This window comes from Synchiropus splendidus, chromosome 16 (assembly GCF_027744825.2).
Source record: "Synchiropus splendidus isolate RoL2022-P1 chromosome 16, RoL_Sspl_1.0, whole genome shotgun sequence".
NCBI classification, from domain to species: domain Eukaryota; kingdom Metazoa; phylum Chordata; class Actinopteri; order Syngnathiformes; family Callionymidae; genus Synchiropus; species Synchiropus splendidus.
In genome coordinates this window covers 12,877,889-12,898,151 of record NC_071349.1, presented here as the reverse complement: position 1 = coordinate 12,898,151, position 20,263 = coordinate 12,877,889, and the positions used below count along the sequence as shown (strand labels likewise).

Sequence of the window (20,263 nt, the reverse complement as noted above, 5' to 3'; positions counted from 1 at the left end):
TGCTACACATGTGCTTTCACAGTTCAGTTCAGAGAGTACGGGAGCGATAATCTCTCCTCCTCTTCATTGGTCCAGTCACGTGACCAGGTCGGCCTCCCGATCCCAGTTTTGCCGTCAATCACCACCTGCTAATGTGCGGCCCGAGTCGTATTATTACCGCTATTCATGTAAAAAAAATGAAACAGCGGCCGTTTAAGCACTCACTCATCCTCAGGAGGTGCGTAACCCTGCCAGATGGAAGACAATGCCGAGCGTTGTAATGAATCACCGTGTTAGCGCTGGGTCAGGGGAGGGAGGCGGGGCCTCTCTGGCCCTTTTCACCACGCACCGTTTCGGGGAGGAAACCATCAACCGAGCCGTCGTGGCTGTAAAATAAATCAAGGCGGACTTTCATTTCTTATTATCCCTCTAGAAAATGCGTTTTAATTTTGCATCTCCGTGCGAGCGGTGACGCCACAGAATCGGCTGCCAGCGATTTGAAGTCCTGCGCATTAAATATGCTGGCAAGAGTCGCCGGAGAGAGATAGCCAGAGGACACGCTTAATGGCCCCTCAAGCAAGTTTATGACCTTTTAGTGATAAGAGACTTGTCTCGCTGCCCGGCGAATTTATGAGAAGAAAGAAAAAGTGCTTTCTAATGCTACCTGGCCCTTGTGTTTGCTATCTACGAGATCTTTGCCGAGAAGTCGCGGCGTGGACCGCGGTGGTGTATGTTAAACACCCCAGGGACTTTTTGAGGGCCCGACCGCGCCATTAATCACGGAGCGTTTCTGAGGCGGTCTTTACGTCGCTGAGCTGAGAGTCATAATGAAAGCTCATTTCTGAGTCTAATGGGAAATAAAACAGACGGCTTACTCTCTAATTGGAGTCAAAATTTCTCCCTAATTTCAATATTGGGAAAGTTTCTTCTCTGCTGACTTTGTTTTATTCGCTGGATTTGCTGTCGCCGGGTCGCAGGGGGCCTTCAAAAGGGAGCGCCAAACACCTTTCTCTTCTTCTCTCTTCAACTTCCACCAGATGCTCCCTGGTCAGTGAAGAGAGATTATCCTCGACCTCCTCGTCTTCTCACGGCCTCCAAATAGAGGCGTCCAGGGGGCATCTTCAGGAGAAGCCCAAGCCACCTCATCTTAGAATGTTGATATTTTATTCAAATTATATCACATCATACACGCCCTAATATTTGTCACCACGATGATAAAATGTAAGTCGATTCGAGTGTAAGTGAGCAAAATCTTTGCTGCCTAAAAGTTTTTAAAAAGTTTTATCATGGTCATGACTCACACATGACGTGTGATGTAGTACACCTAACATTAGTGCACTGAACAGTGTTGCCTTGCGTGCTCCGCCCTCTTGTGAGGCTTTGCTATTGGATAACCGAAGAGCGAGCTAAACTCAGTGAACAGTGGTTACAGTCGGTAACCTCCTGTTTCAGTACTGTTCAGTCAAATGAATCGACATTAACACCTTCAGTTCTTGGCCATACGTGAATCATATGAAACTCAAAAATAAATAAATAAACAAACAATAAATAAAAAATAAATGGACACAGTTGTTTTACTTCCTTAAAATGATTCACATAGAAAAGCAGGTTCTGAAAAATATTTTTGACTTCTATAGTCAGTAAAGTATCGTTGCAGTTTCATTAACCTTATTGCTTTTATTCAGTAGTGTAATTAATTAGAATTACATTTATGTTTTCATTCCGATTTCCTGTCGTTGTGGAATTTAAGTATTTCTCCATTTATGTTTAGAAATAAATAAGTAGAAAATATGAAAGACAATTCCTCACCGTCCTTTCTTTTGGCATAAATGTCTCAATAAATCATGTGGAAAACATTTCTCCTGTTTGAAAAGCTGAGTTCTTTCACCTTTAATTTGTCAGCCAGCTGTTTTCCATATTTGATCCCAGTGGAGACCTTTTCAGCATGCGGGGCGCTTCATATTTGAGGGCATCTACGGGCAGATAAAACCCTGCTCTGTACAACAGCGAGGCTAACAGTGATTTATGTGGCTCCATCTGCTTGTTAAAAAGAAAAATGTCTTCTGCTCAGAACAAATTGAAAACAACAACAAGGCTGTGATAAGCACTCGCTAAAGCGGCTAAAACAAATCATCAAACGAAACGAAAAAAAAATACTGGTATGACTGTTCGTGGCTCAAAATAAAGTGCAGCTCTTGCGCCAGGTTGATGGAAAGCGCCGCGACTGCCAAGAGCAACGATGGAGCCAAATCGCTGTGACAAACAAATGATGATGGTCGTGACAGTGAATGAGTCGTAGCGGTTCGCACAAAATGGTAAAATGTGTTTTATAATTTACTCATCTCCCTACTTTTGTCTCCGACCTGGGAACACAGCTCTGTCAGGATCATTGCTCTCCAGATTTGTATTTTTTATTTTTTTATGAATTAATGACAGCCAAGCAGCTGAGGCGAAACCAACCCGGCTGTAACTCAGATTAAACATCAGGGTCATTTGGGGACCGAGTGTTTTGGCTTTGTGGCGCCTTTTATTTCAAAGACGTGTCAGCCCAAGAGGATTTGGCCTCACGCTAAAGATGTTTTTGGGGTGAGGAGAAACGGCTTTCCAAAGATGGATTTGGTTGAAGATGTCCCATCAGGCTGGACGGTCCCGATGGTGGACCTGCTTCAGGCAAGACAACCGAACCAAATAAGCAGCAAGAATCGAAGAACTGCGAGAGGAACCTTCACCGATAACAACCTCAAGCTGCCAGAAACGTAGCAGTAATGATGGATTCCCTCCCTGTCTTGGCCGGATGACAGACTCGGGGCAGGAGTGTGCGGCGTCCTCTCGGCGGGACACGGTGTTTGACACGTGTGCGGCTGGGGAGGGAATGTCGAGATTTGCGCATTGATCCGCTCACTGGCCTTCTCCACAGGCGCTCATTTGAATAAAAAAGAGGGGAATATTTTCGTGGAGTGGCAAGAGACCGTCGGAGGAGTCAATACATAACCATGAAGCACGAACTGACAGGGACATTTGTAGGAGACAGAAGAGCTGGAGAGAATCGCTAATGAAGGAGAAGTCAATGAGAAGAGCAGAGGACTGCAACAATATAAATATTACATATGCCTTTTTCTTCCCTTTGTGGAGGGTCAGTCTGGTATTCAAAACATACTTGACCCCCGACTTGTCACTACCAGGGAGAACATGAGCCGTATGCTAATGGAAATGCTAAAACATGAAGAGCGATAAATTGACATTTTGAAACAAATCCTCCACTTCGAGGTCATTCATCGTAGAAGTACTGGCATCTTTCGCCCTCAGGAATAATTTAGGAGGAAGCAGCCTAGTAGTGTATCAGCATATTTACAAAAAAATTATAGCATTTATAGCAAGCTTTCGACTAAAAACAACCGTTAAAAATACATTTTCATTTCATATACATTTTCTGAAGTACCCAAAAAACAGAATAAAAATATAAAGAAAGCACATTTCACCACCACTTATTCACAAATCACAGATGTTTCGCTGTGTACTAGCAGTGAAACTATATGATGCTCTTGAGTAGAAATACATTTTGAAAAGCCAAATGAGGAAGCTGCACGACGGACTCCCAACTCTCAAACAAGATTGTGCGGCTGCAAATCTCCCCACATCAGCTGGCTGGGGTTCACTTCAAGAGTGTTGCCGTTGTGTGAGTGGGTGGCTTTGGTTTGAATCCCCACCATGGCGAGTTATTCTTTCCCAGCGCTGGATTCTTAGATTTGAAGTGAAAGGTCAACAACTCTGTCTATATGCTGCGAGCATGTTCTGCGAGCAGCTAGTCGCAGGCTTTCCTGGAGAGGTGCAACTTCTGACTCCTCGAGCTGAGGCTGAGGGTGATGGGTTTTCCTGACCATCTGGTTCGATTTTCAGTCTGTTGAAAGGTGGCTATCTTTGTAGCGACCCTTGTTGTTAGCTCTTGTGCTTTTAATTTGAAACTTATCAGTGAAGGAATTGAAGTAGATTTGTCTTGAAACTAGCGAGAACGGAAGCAGAAGGCATTAAGGCCCATTTGTCAACGTTGCATATGGATTCAGACGGAGCCTTCTGTCAGTGCTCTGCGCTCATTTCATCCGTATTTGAGCATGTTTCCACCGAGCTTTCCAAACTTAGCAGTACCACAGGGAACCATGGGGGGCAGTGTTGCTGTTACAACACGACATGTAGCTCTAATGAAGACATAACTGTCGCAATATATTTAACAGCCTCACCGGTCACCGCCTCTGTGCCTCTGTTTTCCTCTTTTGCTCAAGAGGTACATTGTCGACACGCCTTCCACAGTCGCCATGTTGGTTTTGGAGTTTGTTGTTGTCATAAACTTTTGACTCTGGGCTGCTCCCTCTGGTGGATATATTGGTGAACCATGACAGTACCATATGACGGTACCATCATTTGAAAAGGAAGTTTACAAAGACGTCAACAAGCTGCGGTGCTCAGAAGTAGCGTCCGGCAATTTTCAACAGCAACATAGTTTGTATATATCAGTGCGTTTGACACCAGTAAAACCTTGTTTTGCGTCATATGATAAAGGATGTGTGCATTGGCCGGGAATCGAACCCGGGCCTCCCGCGTGGCAGGCGGGAATTCTACTACTGAAAGACCAATGCGCAGATGTTCGTCTTGAGTGCGAGTGTTCTCAGCGTCCACAGCCGCAAAAGTCATCGCCCTTCATTTCCTGTGCTAGTTCAAAACCACGACGGAAGCCCTGTTGTACACCCTTTTGCACAGTCTCAGTTTCGTAGCAGAAAGACGGCCGCAGTTTGCGGCACAAGAAACATGTCAGAGAAGAATCACACTGCTGCGCCAGTGCGACCCGTTATTTACATATTAAACGTGAACAAAATAAACATCTGAAACGTTTGCACTCACCAAGCGCCAAGCCTGCAGTGGCCGCCTCATTGGAAGTGGCGAACTTTCTCCGCCTGGTTATCTCGGAGGACAGTGTGATACGCGTTGGAATGTCGCCAAACATCTGTGGTTTCATTGCCCTGAAGCTAGTTTGCCGGAAAATATCCTCCTATGTTTAAGCCACTGGCTTCCGAGAGCGAGAAATGAGAAGTGGTTAGTCCTGAAATTATGGCATGAGTATCGAATCACAGGACGCGTACAAGTCACGTTCAACGTGACGCTGTCCCCAACTCGTGATCTGACGGCTATCGCAACTATCCATCAACTATATGTGTCTGTTCACTCTGAGGGCACCTGCGCCTGCTCTGTTGCTGCTGAAGGCCTTGGACATGACGACACCAGCTAGCTGAATTCTGATTGGATGACAACTCTAACCTGGAAAAACAACACTGGGATACACTATGACATGAGTATGACTATTACATATACTATATATAATATATTTTGGGAAGATACATTACATATGAAATTCACTTTTGTCATGAATATGCTCATGATTCCTGGTTATGTTACCGCCACCTCTATATATAGATATTTAAATGGGTATCTCAGCATTGTACAAAAATAAATGTCTCTATTCTAATAATGCTCATGTAGTACGCGGCATACAAGTACAAGTCCAGAGGTCACGCACGTTTTTTTGGGGCTTTTTTTCTGTCTCAGTATTCCAACGATTGCTCGCAGAAATGTACAACAGCTGGTGCAGTATTTAGCAGAAATTAAAGTTTGGAATCCACTTGTTAATATAATGGCCTTGAACGCGTTCTGATGGCATAATTTGTCTGTGATTATACCCCGCCATCAGCCGAAGATCAAAACAAACCACCACTGCAGTGCAATCTAAACTTCTTTTTTTCCCCCCCTCCATCACTCCGAGTCTTTTTAGTGGCAAATATGTTTTCTCCTCCGCTGCCGTTAATGAGCTCTCTGCAGTAAATATTGCAAAGCTAAATGAGGATGTGGCTTCTCATCTGAGAATAAAGTGTCTGGGCCGAGAGGGAGAGGAGTTTTTCACTGGGTTTCAAGATGAGTCAAGTGAGGAAGCCGTCCAGCCCTCCAGGTCATTAGCTGCGGCCCGGTCCCTTCACCTCACCAGTGGATTCTAAATAGGTCGGCGCCTCGGACGCACCGGCGTCGCTGTCGTATCGCGCCGACTCATGATGTGACTTGTCATTGCAGTAACAAGACGGACTCCGTCTCTTGTGGCGCGGTTTGTTTTGACCAAATCCCCAAGGTCCCACTTTATCTCTTGCAAGAGCACGGAGCTGTTAAATGACTGGTGGAAATGGCGAGTTGGTCTTATTATCGAGGAGCAAAGCCATCAACGGAACTTGCTGCACAAGCGCGCTGAAGTCTGGGTGTTGAATTTAAAAGATGACAAACAAAACCAAAAAATAAATTACACACACAGCCTTTGGTTTCACAGATTAAAACCTTTGACTCAAAGTTAATAATGAATTCCTTATTGAAAGGCTTCTAGTGCGGCGGAAAGGGCAACTGGAAACTGTATTTTCAGAGGAGGTTTTCACTTCCAACCAGTTCAGTAATGTTATGTTTCATGCTAAACTTCTAGATTTATTGAGCGTAACTGAACGAACCGCTGTATCTGAAAACATACGCAATTTTTATTGGTCTTTCTTTCGTACACTACTAAGATCAACTTATTCCTATGCGTCACATACTAAGGATTGTCAAGTTGTCTTGCGTGGTCGATGTAAAGAAATGTTTCCTGATGCCCTCGGCACTTTTCCCAAAATAAGGAGGTTCAGGCAAGTCATGCACTGGCGCTCTCAAAGGTTCTGCTCCTGAAATAATCAAGTCATGCCACTTATATACATAGCACATCATGTGACCGCGAGCTTGACTCGCAGTGACACAAAGCTCATGGTGCCAACACTGGCACCGAAGTCACGTTGCATACGCCAACTGGCATCACAAGAAAGGCAACGATGAGAGCTAATGTTCATCCGCCCACCATTCTTTTGGAATGAGTTCACTGAATCAAGTCAACATGCGACATGGAAGGCTGGCTTCTACTTCAAAACTTTACTTGATGGTCGTCGGTATGTTTCACCTCAGGAAGTTGAATTTGTTTCAAACAAACTTGTTGATCTACCAGGAAAGCTCTTAACACTCGCATCATGAACTCATTCATAGCCATTGTTTTCCACTCCGTCCCAGCACCAAAGGGTCGCAGGAGCTGGAGCTACTCTCATCGACTTCAGGAACCAGAGGCGCCTTGAATGGGTCTCCAAACATTGAGTCAAACTGCTGATCATAAGGTGTCTTTGTCTTTGCCCAATGTTGTCAGTTCGAGTTTCAAAAAGTGCTGCACCACTATTACCAGGATTTAAGTACCGATTTGTTTTAGATAAAGAGGGAGCCACGTTCCAAAAGATTGTGTCGGATCACTGCTTCGACTGGGGGTGTTCAAAAGATGGGCGCTGGTGTTGCTGCCACCTTCATAACAGGAGAGGAAGGAAATTCACGCTCTGGACCGACAACTGACTCCTTGTTTTGTCGTTCAGAAAACGTGAAACTGGAAATGTTCTTCCTTATTCACCTGACTAAAGGCAGTCAGAGTGCAACCCCACGTCACATCAGACACGGCAAGCCGAGTGTCAAGCTCGGTGAGCGGCCCAATATGTAATCTCAACGTGGTGACACGAGCGCTTTGTGAAACATGCGATTGAATCTATCAGTCCTGCTGCTGCTCTCCTGAGACACGGAGAAAAAAAACCAAACCTTAACTCGACTGTCAAGTACTGGAAATTCACTATTACTATAGCTCAGCTGCTGACTGACAAGCAGGAGAGGGGCCTTATCTGTCACCATACACCTTTATATTTATCATAAATCTGTTTTCTATCCAGCAGGCAGGAGTTAAGAATATCGGCTGGCGTGCTGAGGAAATCGGAGTGCGCATTATACAAAGCAGGTTTGGTATGCGAGTGCGGTGTTTGTTCAGTTGCTGTTTAGTTATGTAGCAACGTGGGCGAATAGTGAATCATGTTTATTGTGTGAAACTCAAACCAAACAAAGGGTTAGCAATAGCTGAACAACAACAACTCCAGGGTGCTGTGGTCCATCTAAGACTACTGGAATTAAAGACTCCTTCATAGTCGCTCTCCATGTCAGTCAGAGCCTAATGTGGGACAATTACGAATACGTATCTCATGATCACCATCCAAAAAAAACCACTGATGAATGTGGCAATGAAAAGTAGAAAGCACTCAGCGCTGGTTTGCACTCGCCGTGTGATTTTTTTTTTCCTGCTCAGTGTGATCCTGAAGGCTGAGAAGATGTGGAGGAGAAGTGTTCATGTGCCGATCTGTAAGAACAAAGGTACTTCTGAGAGGGATCGCGATGATGACTCACACCGTGAAGGTGTGGGAACGAGTCCTTGGGTCCAGGCTTGGAGGAGAAGTCAGCACCAGTGGGCACCGCAAGAAAAGACTGAAACATGAGAGAGAAAGAGCACCACAGATCCGTTGTTTGCTCTGGGGATGTTGTTAGATAAGTACCGAGAAGGTCAGGAGTTGCACTGAGTCATCGTGGATCTGGAGAAAGTCTGTGACAGAGGGCCTGGAGAGGAAGTGGGAAAAGTCTGAGGGTTGTGCAGGACATGAGGACATGTCTTTTGTTGTGGATAGACTGATGGACGCGGGTAGGGAGGAGCCTCCACGGACTATGATGTTCGCTGATGATGTAGTGATCTGCATTGAAGATGGGAAGTGGGAAATGCCCGGTTCACCTGAGCTTGTCACATGACATGTTTTCTGGCCCATGTACATGGGTGATACTGTAAAAAATGACGCTGCGGGCGGTTCATGTATCGGTCTGTTTGGTGGTATAATTTTGAGTTAAAACATTCATGACTTTTTAAAGCTAAAATCGTCTACTATGTTGTGGTCAAAACTAAAGATTAAAAACACCTTTCTTTGATAACCAAATGAACCCTGAAGGATGTGTTTTGCGTTCTCGGTTGACCAAAAGGAAAAGGAAAATACCAAGATCGAACTTTTATAACAGTTTTTTTTTTTTCTGCATCTTCAATTTTCAATCCAAAACCACAACTGGCCACCAAGGTCCTGCTCCAATAGTGAAAACATTGAGGACACTTGGGCCAAGGCTGAGGCTCCATTTAAACATCACCATCACAACCATCTTTTCAAAAGTGTTTTTGCAGTTTAATCGGACAGAGATTGACCCACAAAACAGAGGACACGCACAGAAACGGTTTCACAAGAGGAGGTCGTAGCGAGGGACATGCTGGGGAACATTTTGTACAACAATGTGCTTGAAGGGCATTTTCAAGAGAGCAGCCTTGAGAGGCATTTTTTAACAGATTTCAACATGTGCTAAAAGGTTTAACAACTCCTGGTAATCTCCTGTTGAAATGCCGTTGCCACGGTTGCTCCGCTTTCCTTCACAGGATCTCTCGCGATTCTCTTTAATGTTGTGCCGTCCTCGTGTCTTCAAAGGCAGATGATTCCGGTCGATTTCAAACAGAAGCTCTTTTATCGGCGTCTGGGTTGTGCAGTGATTGCCGGTGTTAAATAGCAGTTAAACCAGCCGTCGCACCGCTGGCGACTGGAGATATCCAGATAGACACAGCTGCTTGCGGAAGATCACTCCCTTATCTGTCTCCAAATTAGTAAAGCAAATTCATTCAGGTGTCTGGGGATGGGGGGGGGAATTGGTGCCGGAGAAACACGGACCATTCACACCTCCTTGGTCGATCGATGCCATGATACAATCGTGAGAACGCTGTTAAGATTCTGTGTCTTAGTTACAGGGAATGACATGGGAATTAAGATTTCTAAAGTGTGATATCTCTCACTCGGCGCTGGCAGGAGGCAGTGAAGGGTAAAAGGAGCTGCAGCGCACCATTTGCCATGCATATTGATGTAAAGTCTCAGCTATCTGGGTCACCATTTATTGACGGCACAGTGTGGAGCAGACTGAAGAGCTGGAACTTCGGAAGTGGGAAGAGTTCACCGTGGTCACTGTTAGCTTTGGGAACACTTTGGGATCGGTCGGAAAATTGGCTGGCTGTGTTTTGATTCGTCATGTGACCCTCTGTGGTTCTTCTCAGACTTGTCTTGGGTTCGGTTTGTCTGCCTACGGGAATATAGGACGGGTTCTTTCAGCTCTGTGAAAGGAAACCTTTCTGTCTAGGGTTCCACAGTCCAACGGCCTCTTCATGATCCCTTAAAACCGGGGTCTCAAACCCAAGTCTTGGTGATGCTGGAGCAGACCAGGGATGAAGTGGTCACAAGCTGGGACAACCACTTGTCTCAGGCCAGCATAGCGTAGAAGGTAGAGACACAGTACTGCATCCCGAGGTGCACAGTTTTTTCACCCGAAAGGTATTGAGCAGACACTCAATACATAATACATGAATGTGACTGGAGGTCTACACGCTTTTCTTCAATTCATCAATAGCAACACTGATGCAACACTCCCCGCTGAAATGAGTGTGAATAGAATGAATTTTAAATTGTGTTTTTTAAGGAACTTCCAAATTTTTGGCACAGGTTTTTCTTGCTTTATTAAAAAAGTAAAATTCTTATTATCACAAGTAAAATCCGACTTACGACCGGGATCGGTTCTGATCAACCGGTCGTGCCGGGCTGCTACGTGCTGCAGTCCCAGACACTGAATAAAAAAATTAAAAAAAAAGAAAGTATCTGCTGGTCGTGGTCGTAATTACGGGTGGAAGTAAGTCGAGCAGATCGCAAGTCGGATGTTACTTGTACTCGCAAAAGTAAGCTGCAAGGGCACAAGCCCAAGTGCTATCCTTGCTTTCGGCGCTTGTGAGACCCTTCCTCGCAGGACTGGTCACTTTGGTAGCGGTTTGTTCACCGGAGTGCCAATGGCTACGGTGTAAACATACCATACGTTTCGGTTTTGACTATTTATTGTGTCTCTTTATCGGGTATGACCAAATAAACTTTTTAGATTTTCTAAAACCAAGAGCAGGCGTGTTCTTTTGGGAGGGTCGGCTCAAGTTCCAGTCCTTTGAAGTGACATGCTATGATTGACTCTTCACCTCCAGTCAGCTGCTTGACCTTGACTCCCTGGTAAACAGCTTGAAAGGAAACCCGGCTTTCTATAAACCTTTTAATGAACTCCTCTTATTTCCTCGACCCTAGAGATGCAGCGCGGGGAAGCTGACTGATCATGCTGTGTTGACTTCCAAAGGCATCGCTTTAGGCTTAAAAAAAATGAAAAAAAACTTCCCACAGGGCAGGAAAATTCCACTGTGAAATCCCTGCGCCGCCTTCATCCCTTCAGCAGAGTCGTGCTGGGATGACCTGAACCTCACTTTTCCTGGATCCTGCTTTTACAAGGGGCTTAGTGAAGTGTTTACCTGGTTGCAGGGTGGTGATGGTGTGAAGTCGATCTCAGCTCTCCATGGTCCGACATTTGAAAACTGACTTTTGCGGAAAGTTTTTTTGGTTGTATATTTAACGGGTTTCAATCTTGTGCTGCATTTCTCCATTTCATTTGAGACTTGGAGCTTCTTCTTTCATTCTTTACCGCTCCTGTGAGACTGTTTTGAATCCCAGATTTTGGGGGGAGTGAAAGCTGCGAAGCTGCTGAGCAGCACCGTGACTTGAATCCACACCTGATACATGTATGTGTGCCATTCACACAAACGGCATGGTAACACTCCAATCTGAAATTGCTCCCACAGGTGCAGTTTATACAACGCTGTCAGACGCCGGTAATGAAGGTGATCATGAAATATCCATTACCATCCTCAATTTACTAACTGGCTTGAGAAGATAATGAAGCCTCATGGGAATATGTAAGAGGAGCCAGCGCTCCTCACAGGTGGAGGTTCAGCCGAAAAGTATGATGAAAGAAAAGCGGCGTGGCTGGGATCGATTGCTGAGAAATCAGGAGGTCAAATACTTCAGTCTTTGTTGACAGGATCTTAAGACGGACTTTTGGTTGAGCCTGCGTTGTCTCCTGGAAACACTAGGATCAGCTCCTCTGGAGGAACGTGGAGAAATACAGGCAGTGGCAGAACCCCAGGTGCGACGATAAGATAAGATAAAACAGCACTTATTGATCCTCCGCCAGAGGAATTTAGAAGACGCCACGGAGGGAGAACCCAGAGTGATGCGGGTGAAGCTTTATGGAGAAGAGTCTATAAAGTTTCTGCTGACAACAGTAAACAGCACTGTCTGTCAACTTGTGTTTCATAAATGTTTTTCAAGAACAAATTGTTTTTTTTACTGTGAAAAAAGTTAGTAGTCGTGGTGGTGTTTTCTGTTTGTTTTGACCAACGTAGCGTGAAATATAGCCAGGCTTAGCACAATGCTAATATGGTGTTTATAATATTAATAAAGGTCTGTATGAAGGCTGAAGGGCTAGTATGAAAATAAGTTGTTTATTCATGGGATTATAGGATCTGGTGATAACGTGACAACCGACCCTAGATTGATCATAGTTAATCCATTTTGTTTTAGTTTAGACATCACTGTGAAATTCTTTTTTTTCTCTCCTGTAATTCTTTGATAAATAACTGACATGAATTTATTTGAATATTATCATTTTGTAGTTATCTTTTTTAAATATATTTTTCAAATTCCTCTTTTGAAATGTATCTTTTTTGTTTGTTGTTGTAACTTCCACTTCAGTAGAAATAACTCACAAACTATCAAAAATTAAACTCCTCCGTTGATAAAACTATTATATATATATATATATATATACATATATATATATATATATATATATATATATATATATATATATATATATATATATATATATATGAAATAAAAGTGTGGAAAAGAACATATTAGTAAGAGTTATTCTTCAAAGTGTGTATAAAAACAGTGATTATACAGTGTATTTTTTTTTCTTTTTCTTTCCACTTGCTTTCTTGTTTTCTGCTCATTATGTCTGAATTGTGTTTATTTTTAATGAGCCATCCATTGTTTGATCAGCATCTCCGGAGGTGTCTCTTGTTTCACTTAAGAGACCGAGTGAAGTGGCGCTGAAGATATTGAGGTTTTTATTGGTCAAGACTAGAAAGGAAAAGATGAGACACCAGAGGTTTGGAGACAAAGTTAGAGAAGCCAAGGGTGTTGAAGAAGAGGAGATCAACCAGGAGACGTGTCACGCTCCGCACTCTGTGCTCTTATTCTTTGTCTGTTCCACGTGCTTTTATTTTGTTAACCTCCTTTGTTCCTGTGGTAAATTGGTTCTCCGTGTTTGTGCTCTCTCTGTGGTCATTTTTGACTACACTCTCTGAAACCCTGGTGCCTGAGTTAGAGTTTAGTTCCTTCCTCAGTTTCCACGTGTTTCCTGGTTTGTTCTGTGATTTTACTATTTCTGTTCATTGTGTATTTGTCTCTCTGTTTACAGATTTAAGTTTGTTTGACTCTCCTGATTCGGTGACACTTTCTGTTTGGACTCTTACTCGTGGTTTTGGACTTGTCCTGGTTTGACACCCTAATTTTGGACATTCTGACTTCACTTTGTTTCTCACGGTTCGATGACGCTCTCTGTTGTGGTTTTCTTGTTGTAGTGTATTTGACTCGCACCTGCCTCCTGTGACTCTTTCGCCACTGCACTTGGGTCCCACTCCACGTCTTGACCCATAACAAGAAGGTGTGAGTGGAGGATGGTCCAAACAGGTGAAGCTGGAGGGAGGCTTTATAAAACATGACTGCGCTTGCGACGTCCTTTTAATGCCTCTAAAAAAGCGAACTTATCTTATAAACAGCGGACAATTGAACAGAGCAGAGATTGAATTAAATGGATTATTACAGGTAAAAACATAACCTATCTATGTCCCCGAGGCAAACAATATTAGTCAGCTGGCTCGATGCCTAGACAACGGTAATATATGCGGCGCAAGCTGGAAACCTGCCATCGGGGCGAAATCCGCGTGGAATGAAAAGGTGAGACGTATAAACTAACAAACGTGTGACTAATCCTTCAAAATGGGGTTTCTCTGTCGCCACTGCAAACCCTGATGGGCCCATTTTCATGAAAAGAACTGCGGACTGGTACCAGAGTCCTCTCTTTGTTCTCCATCACGCTCCCACCAGCAGCTATAGGAAGATTTGCTTTCACAGTCAGCAATCATGGGCCTCAAACCCAGACCTTCTCAGTCACACATAATCTCCTAACTGTATTTTGTCAGGACAGCTCCAGGCTGGACCAAAAGCTGACGCCGTCATTCTGACAGTCTCCCGATTGTAGAGCCGCTTTAATTATTTTGGAGGAAAACGTAATTGCTACTACAGAGAAAGTCGCCCCCATTAACTGGAGGGTCAGTCAGTCAGTGGACAGTTGGTGGTGTGGACAAAAATAACAACAGGCTCGGTGTTCAAATTTGATTTTTGCTAACAGTTCATCCCACTTTTAAGCGCGTTTTCTCTTCGGTCTACGATGAGTGGCGTGATGAGAGTTTGGGTTCCTTCAAAACGCGCCCCCTGGGAGAGCTGCCGCACTGTCCCATAGGACTAGAGCTGGGCTTGTGAAACTATGGCTCTCGAACCAGATCTGTCTTTTTGACGACGACAACTGTCTTTCCACACGGCATCATCACATCAGACCAATGACATAACAGATGTTTTATTGACATTCAAAGTCTATAATGCGCCATTTTCCTCCATATGTTCTCCGACTTCTTCTTCTTCCCACTTCCCTTTTTGCTCATGGAGCACAGAGCTTCTAAAGCTGTGGAGGCGGAGCCATATTGTAGTGACCAACCACTGTGGTTGACTGCGCTACAAAGCGTCATGGGAACTGTTGAGGTTCAAGTCACCGTCACTGAGTTTATTGAGAGCGATGGGATCAGGCTGCTCCACACTGTTAACAGCTGAACTATTGTCAGAGTGGTTTGTCGTCATTACCAAACTTTCAGTCCCACTTCGCTGAACACTAGATGCCACTGTCTACGTCAGGCATGGGCAAACTACAGCCCGGGGGCCACATGAGGCCCATTAAATGTTTTAATCTGGCCGGCCGAACTTGAAAAAATTAAATGAACAAACCTTGTTAATGTTTTATTTTCCATACAATTCTGATGGTTTCCCACTAGATGGCGCACCGTCGATACATTGGCTTGGTTGAGGTGAAGCGTTGGCCTATCACCGTATTTTACCCACTATAAGCCGCACCGGAATATAAGCAGCACCCACTAATATTAAAGGGGAAAATTCATATTACAGACAGACAAAGACATTTTAGCACAACGGACAGTGACACGACGTGTGGAACTAATAGATGAAAATATCACTCATATTTTTGGGGGGGTCTCTAAGCCAAAAAGGAGCCCCTGGTTTGGAGTCTGTATTGCAAGAATATCAGCGCGTGACCAAGACAATGTGCCAAACATAAAAGTTCACGCCCCACAGTTAAATGTGTGATCATCCGATCAGCGATTTAAGACGCGCCGGTGATCTTCGTCTGTCACTGTAATACAGACCATTCGCGTGAGTTTATGGCTGTTTTTGTCGCCTCTTAAAAAGAACTCGGCGCTTAATTGAACGCAGTTACGAGGAGCAGATGACGCCGAGTCTCTCGGCTGAACGACTGCTGTTGTTGGAGGCTGAATTGAACAAAGAAGTGCGCGAGGATACCCTCTGAAACATTTGGATTTTAGGCGTCAAGCGAGCAGATAACAGCCAACAGTGGAGTTGAGTGGAAGTAATTGGAATTTATTTTGGTCTCTGTTTCATTTGAAGAGATGAGGCGGGTAATCATCGGCGGGAACAAAAGCAGAAACCCTGATTAAGCATTTCTGATCACACCCACTTCCCTTTGAAGTATTTGTGTTGGGAAATGATCAAGGGACGTCATGGCGCCTGGTGTCAGGTACAATTTGGTTGCCATTAAAGAGGCACAGCTGCAACAAAAGAGATCAGTTTTTGGATGGACTGAGTGAGGAAATGTAGTGAGAAGCAATATTGCCTTCAACTCATGGTGGTTGGCTTCATGCTGTCCTGACGCCGCTTTATATTTTCTCATATAGAAACCTGTGTGCACTGTATATTCAGGAGATGAGTCATACTTGTTGATCCTGGCCAGGAGAGAAGGCTTACCTGGTTCCATAGACCAACATTAAATCAAGTAGGTTGCTGTGGTTGGTGGGCGGGGCTAATGTCTCCTAATGGACTTGCTCCGACAAAAAAGAAAAAAATTTAATCGACTAAAGGCCTATTTATGCTCAACGTTATACCCTGATCCGGACAGAGACTTCTGTGCGCTACATTCATTTCATCTGTTTTTCTGCACGATTCTCCAAAGCTTACGGTTACGGACCATACGGAGCAGTGCCACTGGAAATTGTGGTGGCAGTGTTGCTGCTACTACCTGATCTAATCTACCAGTTCTAATGAGACATGAAACAATAGCGGAAATTCTCTGGCCTCCTACAACGCTGCCTCCGTTTCTGTCTTTTGTGCAAGAGGTACATTATCAATGCAGTGGTACCTCAGTTCTCGACCACAATCCGTTCCAGACGGCCGCTTGAGAAGCGATTTGTTTGAAATCTGAATGGATTTTTCCCATTACAATGAATGGAAAAAGAACTATTGCGTTCCAAGGCTTAAAACAGGCTTTTGTAGGAGTGAATGTAGAGTGTCTGCTGCAGGTGGCTGTTCCTCTATGTGTGTGGCCGCTGCATGTGGGAGGGGTTGCCGAGTGAGTGACGTCTCTCCAGAAGTGAAGAGGTGCCCGGTGCGTGTCCAGCTCTGAATGTGCGCTTCTGTGCAGTTTGGCTGTGACAAAGTCATAAACCAAGTCAGGCTCTGTCCCAGACTCGCCTCATCCCTGTCCCAGCTCCAGCCCACAACAGGACATCAAACCCTGGAGTGAGAGCGAGCACCTCCCCTGAGACACTCTACCACGGTCCAGTGTGGAGACAGGAAAGGTTTTACAGCTCAATATGAAGAAAAAACAGTCAGTAAATGTAGCTAACGGGACACGTCTGCATACAGAGGCTGCGTTACACACAATAACAAAGCGCGTTGTAGTTCAGCTGATCGGTCACGTTGTGTTTTTTTCCAGCTTTTTTCAGGGGCGTTCGAGCTCTGGATTTTCATTCGAAATCCAAAAAATCTAAATTAATTCCCGGACGTTCGAAAACCGAGGTACCACTGTACGTCTTTCACAGTTGCCATGTTTGTTTTGGAGCTTTGTTGTTTCTTAAGCTGCCCCCCATGGTGGGGATATATAGTATGGTGTACAACAATACCATAGTAAAAAACAAATCAAAGCATGTGATCAGTGATGGTAGCATCATTTGAAAAGAACAGGTACATTTTCATACGTAATCGTAGCATTGGTGGGCCTGTACATACTGTGACTTCACTTGGAGTCACAGCTCTGCATGATTTTACCGCTCTTAAATTGGGTTGAACACAACTTAAAACCTAAAAAACTAAACACGTCAATGGACTATTCTGCTATCACGACGCTGTATTTGACAACCTTTATTATTTCTTGCAGACCCGTATTGTCGAAAATAAAGAGACACAAACGGCTGTAAAGGAGCAACCGAGCGTTTATCCTGGTTGTTTGTATTATCAGTGACAAACAGCTGCCTCTGGTAGAACGTTGCTTTCCTTCCAAACACAAACAGAATTATCTCAATTAAAGATGTAAAAGTTCCAATTTGACCTTGTTGCACTGCTGTGTGCCAACTAGAAGGAACACAAATTATGACTGGTTCACCGTGGCGCGAATAATTCACCTTTTTCTGGGCTAGCACGTAACACCTGGAGTTCATTACCCTCAAGTACATGCAACAATAAGCACCAATCCAATTACATTTTTCTATTAAAAACACGTCCCAGAGCTGTTTGAGCATCCGTTTTGCTAATTGCTCACTTTTCGGAACACTTAGGATGTGTGACGATTTCACTGCGGAACATTTGTAATGTGACATTTGGGCCACACCGAGGACAGGTTTGACTTTTTTATGTCACACATTTGGTATCTATCCTTAGCTTTGTATGGCATTTATGTTTTGGCCTGCCACAATGGATGAAAGGCACAATTTGTTGCCTTGTTGTTGACCAATGCTACTTCAAATGTGCGGCAAATTCACAAATGAAACATGCGATAAAAATGACTTTTGCGTGATATACTTCAAACAGGCCGTCAAAACGTCACAAAAATACTTGCTCACCAATTCAACCCCATTCACAAATGGAAAAGTTTCATCTTGCCTCATGAAAATAGCGGCTTTATCAGAATCCACTGTCGCGCATACGGAAGCTAATGGATGGATAATGAAAGGACAATAAAATGGGCTGCCTCAAAAGGCCACTTTTGAAAGCTAACAGTCTTTACTTTGCACCGTTCTCCGTCCCACACAATGCCGAACGCCGCATCCCTCATTGCTCCACCCGACAAAGCTCTCTCCCTCTATTCCAATGACAAACTCCCAATTCTATAAAAACACCAATTCATCTTCCATTAAACACAATGATTTCCAAATGTATGTCCTCCATTACCTCCTTCATTTATTCTGTATGAGCTGGTTTCGTAGCGGCCGCCTGAGTGGCTTGTAAATCCTGTCCACAGGAGAGTAGCTAATAAAAAGCAGTGCCGCTCGCTAGTTTTAAAAACCACCAAAATGCGTCCCCTGTGTGAGGCGGCGCTTCGTCATGTAAAGCGTACATCACACGCGCGTGTTTTTTTTTTCAAGGTAATGGGGTCGTCATAGTGATGGAGTGCCGTTTTAAAATGGAAACGCGATGTCAAGGGGATGTCTGTAGTTTTCATTGCTGGTAATTCAATGGAAGCTACCGGCGTATAATAAGGTAATGCAGGTACAGAAGAGATTGTTTGACGATAATGGCTGACAGTCCGGTTGCTGGAGTTAGATGTTCCATTTACTGCCGCGATATGAAGTTATATAGCAGTATTCAATCACCGTTTGTCTGGTTCACATTTGTTGTCCCGGAAAATCAAATTAGATAATTGTGGTCCCGAGCTTTTAGGAAAATATTTTTCGTCCAAACAGCCCTGTTTTTATCCCTTTTAAAGTCATAATGCGAGTCAGGTCTGCAGTGGACGGATGGTTGTTTGAGTCCAGCTTCCGTTTTATGCTTCAAAATGGTTTTTATTTTGAGGTACAAAATCTGGCGTCGGGCTGGGGTTGGTGAGGCAGGTACAGTGGGGTCGCAGTCATGAGTGACAGCACTGAAGCTGCGCAGAAGCCACGATAGTTGTCTTAAGCGTGTAGCAATCGTAAAAACTGGTGTAATATGGTTGACAATACACCGTCCAATTCACTTTGAGGGCCTTCAATAAACTCTTATGAGTTCTAGCATGAAACACAGACGGGGAAGTAAAGAGTGCTGACTCAACGATTTCAGTCAATCCCCGTCTCTGAGCACTTGATACTTTTTGTTTAGAACAGTTCTCACAAAGCGTTATGTGTTCGAGACACATGCCAGCGCAGCATATGTCCCTCACATTTGAACGTCCTTTTCCAAACACAAAATATTTATGAGCGAGATTGTCTTTTTAATAAGTGAAGTGGACCTGAACGTTTCTTCGTCTTTCATGAACTCGCCTCCCCAGAGGAAGTTGCATCAACCGCCCTGCTTGTTTGTCATGGCTGGCTGAGTCGCGAGGTGTGCCTCTGCATAAGAAAGCTCCTTTAGCAGCTAAATTGCCAACAGGAGTTTTTCTGTGTATCAGTTGGAATGAAAATGAATAGATAACTACGTTTAATCAGAGCGCAGCGTTGTGTGACGGCGGTAATTACAATATTGACTAAATAACAAACTGTCGGAGGACAGTTGGATACATATTCAAATGCTCTGTCAACTTTCTTTATTTTTTTTGGGGGGGGGTTTCCCCGACAGGTGCTGCTAAAATGCCCGTAACCGAACCGTCAACAGGTTCATGAGTAAAGCCGATTCCATTAGCTCGGTTAAAGCGGCAGCATTGATCACAGCGCGGAAGGTGGGAAGCAGCTGCGCGCGGATGATCACAACGCAGAGCGAAAACACGATCGGCTTCCCGTGAAAACAGTGACCTCTTGTCCTCTTTCAAAGGTCGATGTCCTCCCAGTGTTTTTCAGCCAGAGTGACGCTCCAAATGTGAATTTAGTTTTCCTCTTTTGTGATTCCAAATAAGGTGCTCCACAGGCAGGAGCTTGTGGTTTCTTTGGTGAGAAGCTTGTTGGCTGGATGGATGGAGCTGTTGGTCATGAATGTGATAAAGAAGAACCTAACAAGCAGGCTTTTAGCTAGGAGGGCGTCTGGGCGTCTGCAATGACATGAAAAAATGGACACCCAATTCTCGACTGTAGCGTCGCCGCCAGATTACGCCGGTATATGGCGGCATCTGGCAGCCA

At 44.3% G+C, this 20,263-nt stretch overlaps 1 protein-coding gene and 1 non-coding gene across 2 annotated transcripts in view; one reads left to right on the top strand and one right to left on the bottom strand.

Annotated features, from left to right (window-relative positions):
* Positions 1–20,263, top strand: part of alk (ALK receptor tyrosine kinase) — a 320,052-nt gene that overhangs the window by 30,724 nt on the left and 269,065 nt on the right. The window lies entirely within an intron of this gene.
* Positions 4,540–4,610, bottom strand: trnag-gcc (transfer RNA glycine (anticodon GCC)). Its single transcript has one exon. It is a non-coding gene; the product is annotated as a tRNA-Gly (tRNA).